This window comes from Elephantulus edwardii, unplaced genomic scaffold, assembly GCF_000299155.1.
Source record: "Elephantulus edwardii isolate Elephantulus edwardi_28Jun2011 unplaced genomic scaffold, EleEdw1.0 scaffold00081, whole genome shotgun sequence".
NCBI lineage: Eukaryota > Metazoa > Chordata > Mammalia > Macroscelidea > Macroscelididae > Elephantulus > Elephantulus edwardii.
Window position 1 is genome coordinate 9,838,610 of NW_006399831.1, and position 11,864 is coordinate 9,850,473.

Below are 11,864 nucleotides of genomic sequence, written 5' to 3' on the forward strand. Positions count from 1 at the left end.
GTGTTGTGTTCCTTCTTAAATCAGTGACTTATTATTTTTAAATTATTATTTATTGGTTGATTGATTGCTTTATTTATTTGGGAACAATCTGAATATAAAGAAAATACTAAATTGTGGGACTACAGTGTTCATACATAATCACAGAAAGCACTCTAAGTTAAAGCTGCCAAGAAGACACCTACAGTTAGATATTGTCAGGATTGACTGATAGGAGGAACTAGAATAGAAGAAAGGACAGAAATGTATAGGAGCACAGAGGAGAATGAGTACTTTTACTGAGAGGAAAGGGGAGGAATTTGCTAGTTCTGCACTCAAGCAAAGCCTTTACATTCTTTGACTAGGCTCTTTTCACACTTAAATAAGCTGTTAAAAGGAATGCATATATCAATGCCTAGTCCTGTATTGAAGGAGCGCTGGTGTAATAGACTATTGCATGTTGATCTACTAACTCAACGATTAGCAATTTAAATCTGTGAGCTACTCTTTGGGGGAAAAGATGGCCAGTCTTTTCTCATAAAGACGTACAGCCTCAGAAATCCAATTGCATGTCACCAAAAGAGTAGTGAGAGAAGATCTTCACCCTGAAACTCACAGCGTCCCTTTTCAGCACGAGATAGCTAAGAGAATACGCCATTCCCTTTTCCTTATGAATCAGGGTGAAGTCTCTCTCAGGGAGGAGTGATAGGAAATGGCAAAGGGCACACTGACAAAGGAGATTAATCAGAACTGGCTTTGACAAGCACTGTGGCAATTGGACAATTAAAACAGACATTGGGGGCGGGGGGAGAAGAACGAACTGGGGATGAGGGTGGAGAAAACAGTGCAACAATGAATGAATGAGAACCCAAAATCTCTGTAAATGCTCATTAAAACTAATAAAATTTAATAATAATTTAAAATAAGTCAAAATCAACTCTGCCCTACAGAGTCACATTGAATGAAAATCTATTTGATGACATACAACAGCATATATGTGTATATTATACCTCTGTTGCCACTGACTTAGTTCCAACTTGAAGTAGCTTTCCATCATGTTTCTGAGATTGTAGATCTTTACAGGAAGAGACTGCTCATTATCTTCTCCCTCAGAGATGCTGGAAATTACAGGGTCATCTGGGTTCTGTGTATAAATATACATTTGTTATTATTATTTTTAGCTATCATTGAATCCACCATGTCTCACAGTGACTCTGTGAACAATAGTCCTGAATCTGTTCCATCCTGTGCCAACCTCACCATGCTCTAGCCATTGTGTAAATCCCTCTCATTGAGGGTCTTCTTCTCTTTTACACCTTCCATTTTTCTAAGCATGATATCCTTTTGCAAGTACTCATCTTTTCTAACCACATGCCCAATGTATGTGAGACAGAGTTCCATCATCCACTCTTCTAATGAGTATCCTGGCTGCACTTTCTCCAAGACCTATTACTTTGTTTTCTTGTAAATTTATGTAATATTCAGCACTCTTCTCCAACAACATAACTAAAAGGCATAGATTCTTTTACTGCCAACCTTGGCTTCAATCATGTGCACCTTAATCCTCAAACTAGCATCATTGCTCCTCTGCACCTTGGAGAGTTTCCTGACCCCAGACTTCTCCAGTGCTACATATTTTTTTAAAATTTTTTTTATTTCTTGATTGCTGTTACCAGGGTATTTATTGTGGATCCTAACCACTTCCAAAAACGACTGGAACAGGACATCTGCAGAGAATTGCCAGAAGTCCAGGCTGGTTTTAGAAGGGGTCGTGGTATTAGGGATATTGTAGCTAATGTTAGATGGATCTTAGCTAAAAGCAGGGAATACCAGAAGAAAGTATATCTGTGTTTCATTGGTTATGCAAAGGAGTTTGACTGTGTGGATCATAACAAACTGTGGCTGACTCTGAGAAGAATGGAAATCCCAGAACATTTAATCGTGCTAATGCGAAACCTATACTTGGACCAAGAGGCAGTTGTCAGAACAGAGCAGGGTAACGCTGCATGGTTCAAAATTGGGAAGGGTGTACGCCAGGGATGTGTACTGTCTCCATAACTTTTCAACCTGTATGCAGAGCAGATTATCTGTGAGGCTGGGCTCTATGGGGAGAATTGTGGCATCAGGATTGGTAGAAGATCTATTAACAATCTGCATTATGCAGATGACACAACCCTGCTTGCTGAAACTGAGAAGGACCTCATGCACTTGCTGCAGAGGGTCAAGGACTGCAGCCTTCAATATGGACTGAGGCTCAATGTCAAGAAGACAATGATTCTCACCACTGGACCAATCGGTAGCATCAGGATGGATGGAGAAAAGATTGAGATTGTTCACAGCTTCAGTTTGCTCGGCTCCACAGTCAACACTCTTGGCACCAGCAGCCAGGAAATCAAAAAACGTATTGCGATGGGAAAGTCTGCTGTTAGGGACCTCTCTAAAGTACTCAAGAGCAAAGGTGTCTCTCTGGAGACTAAGGTGCACCTGATACAGGCCATGGTCTTTGTAATCACTTGTTATGCATCAGAGAGTTGGACAATGACTAGGGAGGACAGAAGGAGAATTGATGTCTTTGAGCTGTGATGCTGGAGAAGAATATTGAACGTACCATGGACTGCCAAGGGAAAAACAGATTCATCCTGGAGAGGGTTAAATCAAACTACTCCTTGGAGGTAAGGATTCTGGGGCTTCATCTGACATACTTTGGGCATGGTGCAAGGAGGGACGGGTCCTTGGAGAGGGACATCATGCTTGGGAGGGTGGAGGGACAGTGCAGGAGGAGAAGACCCTCTATGAGGTGGATTGATTCCGTGACTGGGGTAATTGGGATGGGTGTGTCAGAGGCAGTGCGATTGGAACAGGATAGAGCAGGGTTTAGGGATGTTGTAAATAGGGTCTCTATGAGTCGCAAAGGACTCGATGGCACATAACAACAACAGCAACAACCACTTCAGTCTGCTTTATCTATTATGGTGTTGCCTATTGGCCTACTGGTGAGTATTTTGGCTTTTTTTGATGTTGAAATGTAATCCATATTGAAGGCTATATTCCTTGACCATCTGCGATAAGTGTCTCAGGTCGTCCTCACTTTTTGTAAAGATTTATAGTATATACATACAGAAGGCTGTTAATGAGACTTCCTTTGATTCTGATGCCTCATTCTTCTTCATGGAGTTCAGTTTATGACCATCTTGAGATAGAATGTCTAACCTGAAAACATCAGATTTTGCTCCTAAAGCCTCCAACTGATTGGAATTCATGCACTCACATTATAAAAGTTAATCTACTTTACTTAACGTCCATTTATTTGCATTACAAAATACTTTCACAGCAACACCTGGAATAGTGCTTGGATAAGCAAGAGGGCACCAAAGTCTATCTAAATTAAAAAATAAAATTAATCATCACAGCACTTATGCTCTGATCCCTCTGATTACTTCTTTGGAATGTTCCTTCTCAAGAATCAAAATGCTAATGTGGATTATTGTAGCAAAACACTACCTTCTTGAAAGTGATTATGAATTTAAAGATCATCCTGAAGACAGAGAAGCAGAAACATATGTGCTTACATATAAACTAAGGAAGAGAAATCTTAAGTATTTTTAAATTTGTGGGGAAATTTTATAAATGCATATGAGTTATGTGACTCATTGAATAGAGCTGTTTAAGGCTGGTTGAATGGATTCATTGATTGCGGCTTGGTGGCGCTCAGGGCTTCAAGCTATTCAGTTAACTTGAGTAACATAAACTATATTATTATAAGACTACAATTTGTATCCCCAAATCCCCTTCCTTCTTATGCTTTGTAATAACTTTTAAGGCTACACTTAATTTGGATGTAGTTACAAAGTCATGACTTGTGTGTATATTTAGAGAATAGTACCTATAATAGTTAAAGAAAAACTAAGAAAGCAAAAGGTTATTTCAACCTACCTTGAATTTAGTTTTAGATCTTTTTTCCCCTGCCAATTTCCTTCTGAAGTTGCATCACAGAGGTCCAAAAGAATAGTCTGGCAAAGTAGAATTATTATGACAATTATTAAGAAACTAAGAGAATAATGATAGAATCCTGTGAGCGTAGAATAGTGGGGACCATTGATAGTTTAGTTGTTTATCTCTGTTAACAAATTGTACCAGCGTGGACAAGTAATTGGAAAAGTATTATGTAGGAGAAAATGAGTAAGGCAAGGTGTGAGACAAGTTGGTGTAGATAAGTTTGACTTTGCTCTAATAAACTCTGTCCTACTCTAATTTGTACCCTGGGCTGAGTGTACCTCCATTGTTTCAGCTTCATCTTCTTATGGCCAGGATTCATGCCCTGGAGTTACTTTCAGATGGAGACAATTTTTAACTTGTAGTGTTCATAAAGGCTTACTATGGTAGTACTGATAAAAACAATACTTCCAACACAGTCATTATCATTCCAAAGCACAATGTTGTATAGTTGTTACCCAAAGACACTGAACCTCAGATCCAGAAATCTACACTTTAAATCTGGTTTATAAAAAGCAGAGGTATTTTTACACATTCTATGAGATATTGGTTCTTCCACTGTGATCCACCTCTTGACCCAAAAAGCTACCACGCTGAGACAGCATCATGGTAAATCATGTACTGATGGTAGCACCTCAACAATGGCAACAGCCCAAATAATCATCATGAAGAAATACCCAACATAGCTCTTTGTATTTCTTTTTTTTTAATTTTAATTTTTTAATTAATTTTAAATGAAAGTTTACAGAGACTTAGGGTTTCCAGTCATTCATTGTTGCACTTTTCTCCCTACCTCTCAATTCACTCTTCTCCTTGAAAAGAAAGAAAAACCTTTTCATTTCTTTTATAAGCTATAGGCTGCTGATTGAATGATTGCAGTCAATGATATGGATTTTCAGGGAGCATAACTTCCTACTCAAAGCTTGAGTACATATTTTGAGCGAGACGTTTTGTAAACATTATCTTACTTAATCATTATGGACACCTTTGAGATATATAAGTGATACTAGCTTCATGGATAATGGGATTGGCAGTAGATGGTTAAGTAACTTCTTTTTTTAGTGGAGCCAGAAGCCACGCAGGTCTAGTCCAGAGTTCATGAAATAACAATTTGATTCAGGATGTGCTTCGATCTTCTTCTTCAATATTATATCTCTGGAAGGAAAGAAGGAAAAAGTAAGAGTTTAAAAAACAACATGAACAAATATTAAACAGACATTATAGTTAGCCATTATGCTGCTAAGTCTTTGAACTATACTTGTACCAAAATAAGAATAAAATTTGGCAGAAATGCAAATATTGAAAAGCTTATAGAGTTCTAGTTATGCCTAAGAGAATTAAGTACTAATAGTAATATCTCTGGGAGAAATTAGGGAGCTCTGGTACAAAATCTGTAGCAATTTGCACAGCTAATCCAAAAGTTGCATACCTTCAGCAATTCAAATTTATCCGTAGCTCTGCAGGAGAAAGAGGGGCACTCTCCTCTGCTTGCAATTTACAGGCATGGAAATCCAATGAGGCCTGGTATGAGTCAAAACTGGCTCAATGGCAATGAGTTTGAATGTGGAGAAATCTTTTGCTTCTAAAGAACAACTGTGACTGGACTTTTAGGAAAGATTGCTGTTATGTTGTGCCAACAAGTCAGAAACAATTCATAGCTGACTCTCTAGTGGGTTTATCAGAGTCCATAAACTGTATGGGAGAAGACTGTCCATCCTTCTCCCACAAAGTAGCTGGTGGATTCAAACCAAATGTCTTTGGATTGCAGTGCAACTTCTTATCAAAAAGTCTGTGTAAGAATTTTTATTGTTAGGTGCTGTCAAGTAAAGTACAAGTCACAGCAACCCTGTGAACAACAAACCTGAATCTTGTCCTATCCTGTGCCATCCCCATCATCTCTGAGATACTTGAGTGCTCTAGTTACCTTGTTGATCCACCTCATCCAGTGTTCTCCTCTCTTTTATTGACCCTCCATATGTCCTAGCTTTATATATCCCTACTCAAGAACAGCCTCTCCTAGCAACATGTCCAAAGTATGAAAGCTGAGGCTTTACCATCCTTGCTTCCAGTGAGCACTCTGGTTGCACTTTTTCTAAGACATACCTGTTTTCTTTTGGCAATCCATGGGATCTTCTTCACTCTTCTCCCACACAACAACTCTTCAGTCATCCTTTTTCATTGCCCACCTTTCAGATACAAAGCAAGTAATTTCTAAGACCATGGCCTGAATCAGGCACAACTCAGTCTTCAAACAGATACTATAATCTTTCAGTATTTTAGAGAGGTCTCTGGTAGCCAACTTCCCCATAACAATACATCTCCTCTACTCTTGGATGCTGGTCCCAATGGTGTTGGTTGAAGATCCAAGAAAGTTGAGACAATTGACCATTTCAGTCCTTTCTCCATTTATCATGATGTTTCCTATTGGCTCAGTGGTAAGGAGCTTAGTTTTTCTTGCTGTTGAGATGTAATCCATACTGAAAGCTGTAGTTCTTGCTCCTCTGTAGCAAGCATTTCTGGTCCTCCTCGCTTTCAGAAAGTAAGGTTGTGTCATCTGCATAGCACAGGTTTTTGATGAGTCTTTCTCTGATCTTCATGTCACATTCTTTTTCATAGAGTCTAGCTCCACAAATTATTTGCTCAATATACACACTGAATAAGTATGGAGAAAGGATATATACTTGATTCACACACTTCCTGATTTTAAATCTTACAATATGGCCTTGTCCCCTTTGGATAACAGCTTTTTTTTTTTAATGTAGTAGTTTTTATTTTTTATTTTATTTTATATTTTTTATTATTACTAAATTTTATTAGTTTTAATGAACATTTACAGAGATTTTGGGTTTTCATTCATTCATTGTTGCACTGTTTTCTCCACCCTCCTCCCCAGTTTGTTCTTCTTTCCGCTCCCCCATGTCTGTTTTAATTGTCCAATTGCCACAGTGCTTGTCAAAGCCAGTTCTGATTAATCTCCTTTGTCAGTGTGTCCCTTGCCATTCCCTATCACTCCTCCCTGAGAGAGACTTCACCCTGATTCATAAGGAAAAGGGGATGGCATATTCTCTTAGCTACTTCCTGCTGAAAAGGGACACAGTGGGTTTCAGGGTGAAGGTCTTCTCTCACTACTCTAAAGGTCCCCTTTGGCAGTAGGAAACACATAGACTATTATGGAGATTGATTTTGGAATTTAGATGCACTGTTATCAATTGTGCTTTGCCATACATTTTCATATCCTTGAAGATGTATTATGGAAGTGTTGCAGCCTAGAAGATACAAATTTAACTAACAAGTTAAAAGTGCATGAGTCAAAAATTGAAAAGCGATAATATTCTGAGTAGAGGTTCTAATAGTGGCACAAATCAAGTTACAGAGGTAAGGTGGCTCCATTGCCATCCTTACTCTAATTTAATTCTTTTTTTTTAATTTAAATTTGTTATTCATTTCAGTGAAAATTTACAGAGGCTTTGGATTTCCATTCATTCATTGTTGTAGATTTGTCCCCTCCCAAGGCTCACATGAGCACAGTTAAATATTCTAGGATTCCCATTCTTTTTCTGTCTTAGCCATTGCTTGCACTGTCAATAAAACACAAATTAATGTTTTTCTAGTGTTCTCTGCTTTCAGCCATTTGATATTGATATTGCTGGTGCCATGGTCTCATCTAAATCTAGATTAAACTTTTGCAGTTCCAGGTACTGTTCTAGCCATTTTAAGATGCTCTTCAGCAATATTTTACTTGCATGTGATATTAATAATATTTCCAGACTATTTCTACATTTCCCATCGGAGAGTTCTACTCTTTCTCACACAGTTGTTCTGAGTTAAAATAACCTCAATGACAAAAGATTTTTGCAGTAGAGGAATTAAATTTAAACAAGATTTTATAAAATGCATTTTTTTTGTGGTTGAATACCATTGAGTGGGAATCAAGTTATAGCTGACTAGCTACAGCACAGAGGCTATTCAGTGGCAGGAAATTTCAGGGCGGAGATTGCCCATCTGTCTCCAGTGGAATAACTGATGGATACAAACTTGGTACCTTTGGCTTAGTGGTGTAATCCCTTACCACTAAGTGACTAGTGTTCCCTACTGCATAGGAATTCTAAAAAACAAACAAACAAACAAACAAAAACACCAAACCCCCACAAAACCAAAACACCAACTATACATTTTGGAAGTTATATGAAACATATACAACGTTAACTTTGAATAATAAATGGTTATCTGGGATAGAGTGTTTAAGCATGTAATACATTGTAATAATTAGTGTTGATTTTCTTCCCTTTTATCCTTAATAATTAACATATAGTTGAGGAAGCATGGTTAACACATGTGAACACAAACAAACTAATAAGGTGCAGTTAGCCTAGGGTCTGTATGTTATGTTTTTAATAAAAGCGAGTTGTTGTTAGGTGCTGCCAGGTTGAGTATGACCCATAGTGACCCTATGAACAACAGATCTGAACTCTGTCCTATCCTGTGCCATCTCACATGACCTGTTACACAAGAGTCCATTGTGACAGTCACTTTGTTAATCCAACTAGTTGAGGGTCTTCCCTCTCCTTTGCTAATCCTCTGAGCCCTTTCCAAGTGTGATGTTCTTCTCCAAGGTATAGTCACTCACATGCTCAAAGTATGTAAGATGAAGCTTTATAATTTTTGCCTTCAATGAGCACTCTGGCTGCACTTTCTCCAAAACATATTTGTTGGTTCTTTTGGCAGTCCATATGATGCTCAATGCTCTTCTCCAACACCATAGCTCAAAGACATCAATTCTTTTTCTGTCATTCTTGTTCATTGTCCAACTCTCAGACACATAACATGTGATTAGAAAGACTATTGCCTGAATCAGATGCACCTTAGTACTCAAACTGACGTCATTACTCTTCAATAATTTGGAGAGATCCGTAAACTGCAGACTTTCCTAGTGCAATACATCTCCTAGTTTTGTGACTGCTGTATCAAGGATACAGATATCAAGGATATCTGTTGATTGTGGATCCAAGTAAGATGAAGTTGTTGACAGTTTCAATCTTTCCTCTATCATCTTGATGTTGCCAAAGGTCCAGTGGTAAAAAAATTTCTTTTCTTGACTTCAAGATGCAATCCATATTAAGGGTGTATTCTTGAATGTTCTGCAACAAGTGCTTCAAGTCCTCCTCAATTTCAGCAAACAAGGTTATGTAATCTGCATAATGCAGGTTATTCATGAGCCTTCCTCTAATCTTGATGCCACACTGTTCTTCATAGAGTCAAGCTCCTCAAATAATTTGCTCAACCAATTCACAGATTAAATAGGTATGATGAGAAAACTACAACCCTGACAAACTATCTTTTATTAATTTTAAACCGTTTGGTGTTACCTAGCTTTGTGTGCATAACACGTTCTTGGTCTAGGTGTAGGGTTTTTATCAGCACAATTAAGTGCTTTGTGATCTTCATTCTTCTCAAAGTTAGTTATGACTAGATACGATTCTCATAGTTAAATGACTTTGCATAGTCAATAATGCATAAATAGACATTCTTCTAGTATTCTTTACTTTCAGCCAGGATTCATTTGACATCACCATGTTGTTGATTGCATTTGAGTTGAGCACAACTCATATAGACCTTGTGAACAAAAGGCCTGAAGCTTTTCTATAACTATGGACATTTATCAAAGTTCATAGAGTTTCTGGAGGCATGTTGTTCAGGAAGTGGATGCCACTCCTTCTTCCAATTGGTACCATGGCATCTTCTAAATACTACTTGAACTTCTGACAGTTCCTTATCTAGGTACTATTCTAGCCATTTTTTAATGATCTTCAGCAGTATTTTGCTTGCATGTGATACTAATGATACTGTTCAATAGTTTCTGCATTCTATTGGCTCACCTTTCTTGAGAATGGGAACAAATATGGACCTCTTCCAATCCATTGGCCAGACAGCTGTCCTCCAAATTTCCTGGCATAGACTGGTGAGCGCGATCAGAGCTTCATCCATTAAATGAAACAAGTCAATTGGTATTCCATTGATTAATGGGGCCTTATTTATTTCCATTGTCTTCAGTGCAGCTTCCACTCCTTCCTTCATTATTATTGGCTCCTGCTCGTATGGCACTTTATGAAGTTTTTCAGTGTCAATTCTTTTTGGTACGGTGACTCTGTATTCGTTCTATCTTCTTCTGCCACTCCTGGGTCATTTAACATATTTGCTAGCAACTTTAAATGTTGCAACTTGAGGCTTAAATTTGTTTTTCACTTCTCTCTGCTTGAGAAATGATGAGTGAGTTCTTTCCTTTCTATTTTCCAGTTCCAGCTCTCTGCACATTAAGTTATAATAATTTGGATAAAATATTCCAAGAGAGGCCACAGCTGCTCTCCCAAGTTGGTGGCTCCTCTGGGCGAGTACTTGAGCGTTGGGAACCAAGGGTCATGCAGGACCTGCCAGGAGAAGGGACTGCAGGGCGAGGTGGTAGCCTTTGACTACCAGTCCAAAATGCTGGTTTTATAAAACCCTTCTTCAAATGGAAAACCCAACCAGGTAGACATCTTACTCATAAACTTACAGTATGTTTCAGAAGTGGAAATAGTTAATAACCAAACAGAAACCCAAAACTCCTCTAGCTTCACTCAATCTTGCCAGCAAAGCAGGGACAGAGGAGGAGAAGCTGAGCCAGGTCTATGCAGTCAGTGCTGGTGGTTCCCTAGAGGGCCAGTAGCTCTTCCAGACCATTCACAAGACTATTAAAGACCGTAAATGGCAAGAAACAAAACAAAACCAAACAAAACAAAACAAAACATCATAGTCATGGAAGAAGTTGTTATTACATCCCCATATCAAGTGGAAAACTGCAAAAAAGGAGAGTGCACTGAGCCATGTACGCAAATTGTTGAAAAACATTTCAGACAGGTGGAAAGCCCAAAGATACTGCAGCATTCACAAGCCCAGCAACCCCAGGAGGAGGCTGCCCTGTCATCCTGAGTCCATACACCTGGAGAACTCTTCCAACATCCTGCCAACGAGGCAGTAGTGGTGGCTTGAACGGGGAAGGGAAGCGATCCTATATTTCCTGTTGGCTCTTGTTAACAGAAGGGCAGCATTTCCAAATTTTAGACTTGAACAAACAAAACACCCGACACAAAAGAACAAGAGAACTGCTTAAAAGCGATATATGATCGGGTATTATGGCCACGACAAGAATCCGTAATGGAGACTACATAGTGGAGTGGACTGGGGCAGGTGGGTGTGGGCTGGTGGGGATTGTATACCAATGAAAGAATTTTCCTTTTACTTTTCAAAGAGAAGAGTGAACTGGGGTGGGGTGGGCAGGAAGAAAAATGCAACAATGAGTGAATGGAAATCCAGTCTCTGTAAACGTTCATTAAAATGAATAATAATAAAAAAATACATGTAATAAAAAAAAAGTTGAATCATTACTTGACTGACTGACTTCGGACCACCATGTTCTTTTCACAGTCCCCTTCTAAAACAGTCACCTTGTTAATTTAATTTTTGAAAAATCCTTTCCCTTCCTTCTCTTTCAACTCTGGACTTTCCTAATCTGTTTTCTGTTACTCTTTAAGTGGCTAGACTAGACTTCTGAGTGATTGAAAGAAACTTCACATCTTCTTTTCCAAGATAAAAATAACAAGCTGACTGTGATACTTAAGTTGAGACCAGAGCAGAAGACCGAGGTTCACTTTCAATTTTTCTTTTTATTTTGTGTCACCCTTTAATTAATTAATTAAATTAATTTACACAGGGCATGGCTTGGATTAATTTTATTTTTCTTAGCTTTAAATATATATGTATATACATATATATGTGTGTGTGTGTATATATATATATATATATATATATATATATATGTGTATATATATATATATATATATATATGTGAAAATATAAAT

The 11,864-nt window shown here is 38.2% G+C and overlaps 1 pseudogene; it reads left to right on the forward strand.

The window, feature by feature from the left end:
• LOC102871222 overlaps positions 1–10,935 on the forward strand; it is a 76,580-nt pseudogene extending 65,645 nt beyond the window's left edge.
• Positions 10,936–11,864: the final 929 nt, after the last annotated feature.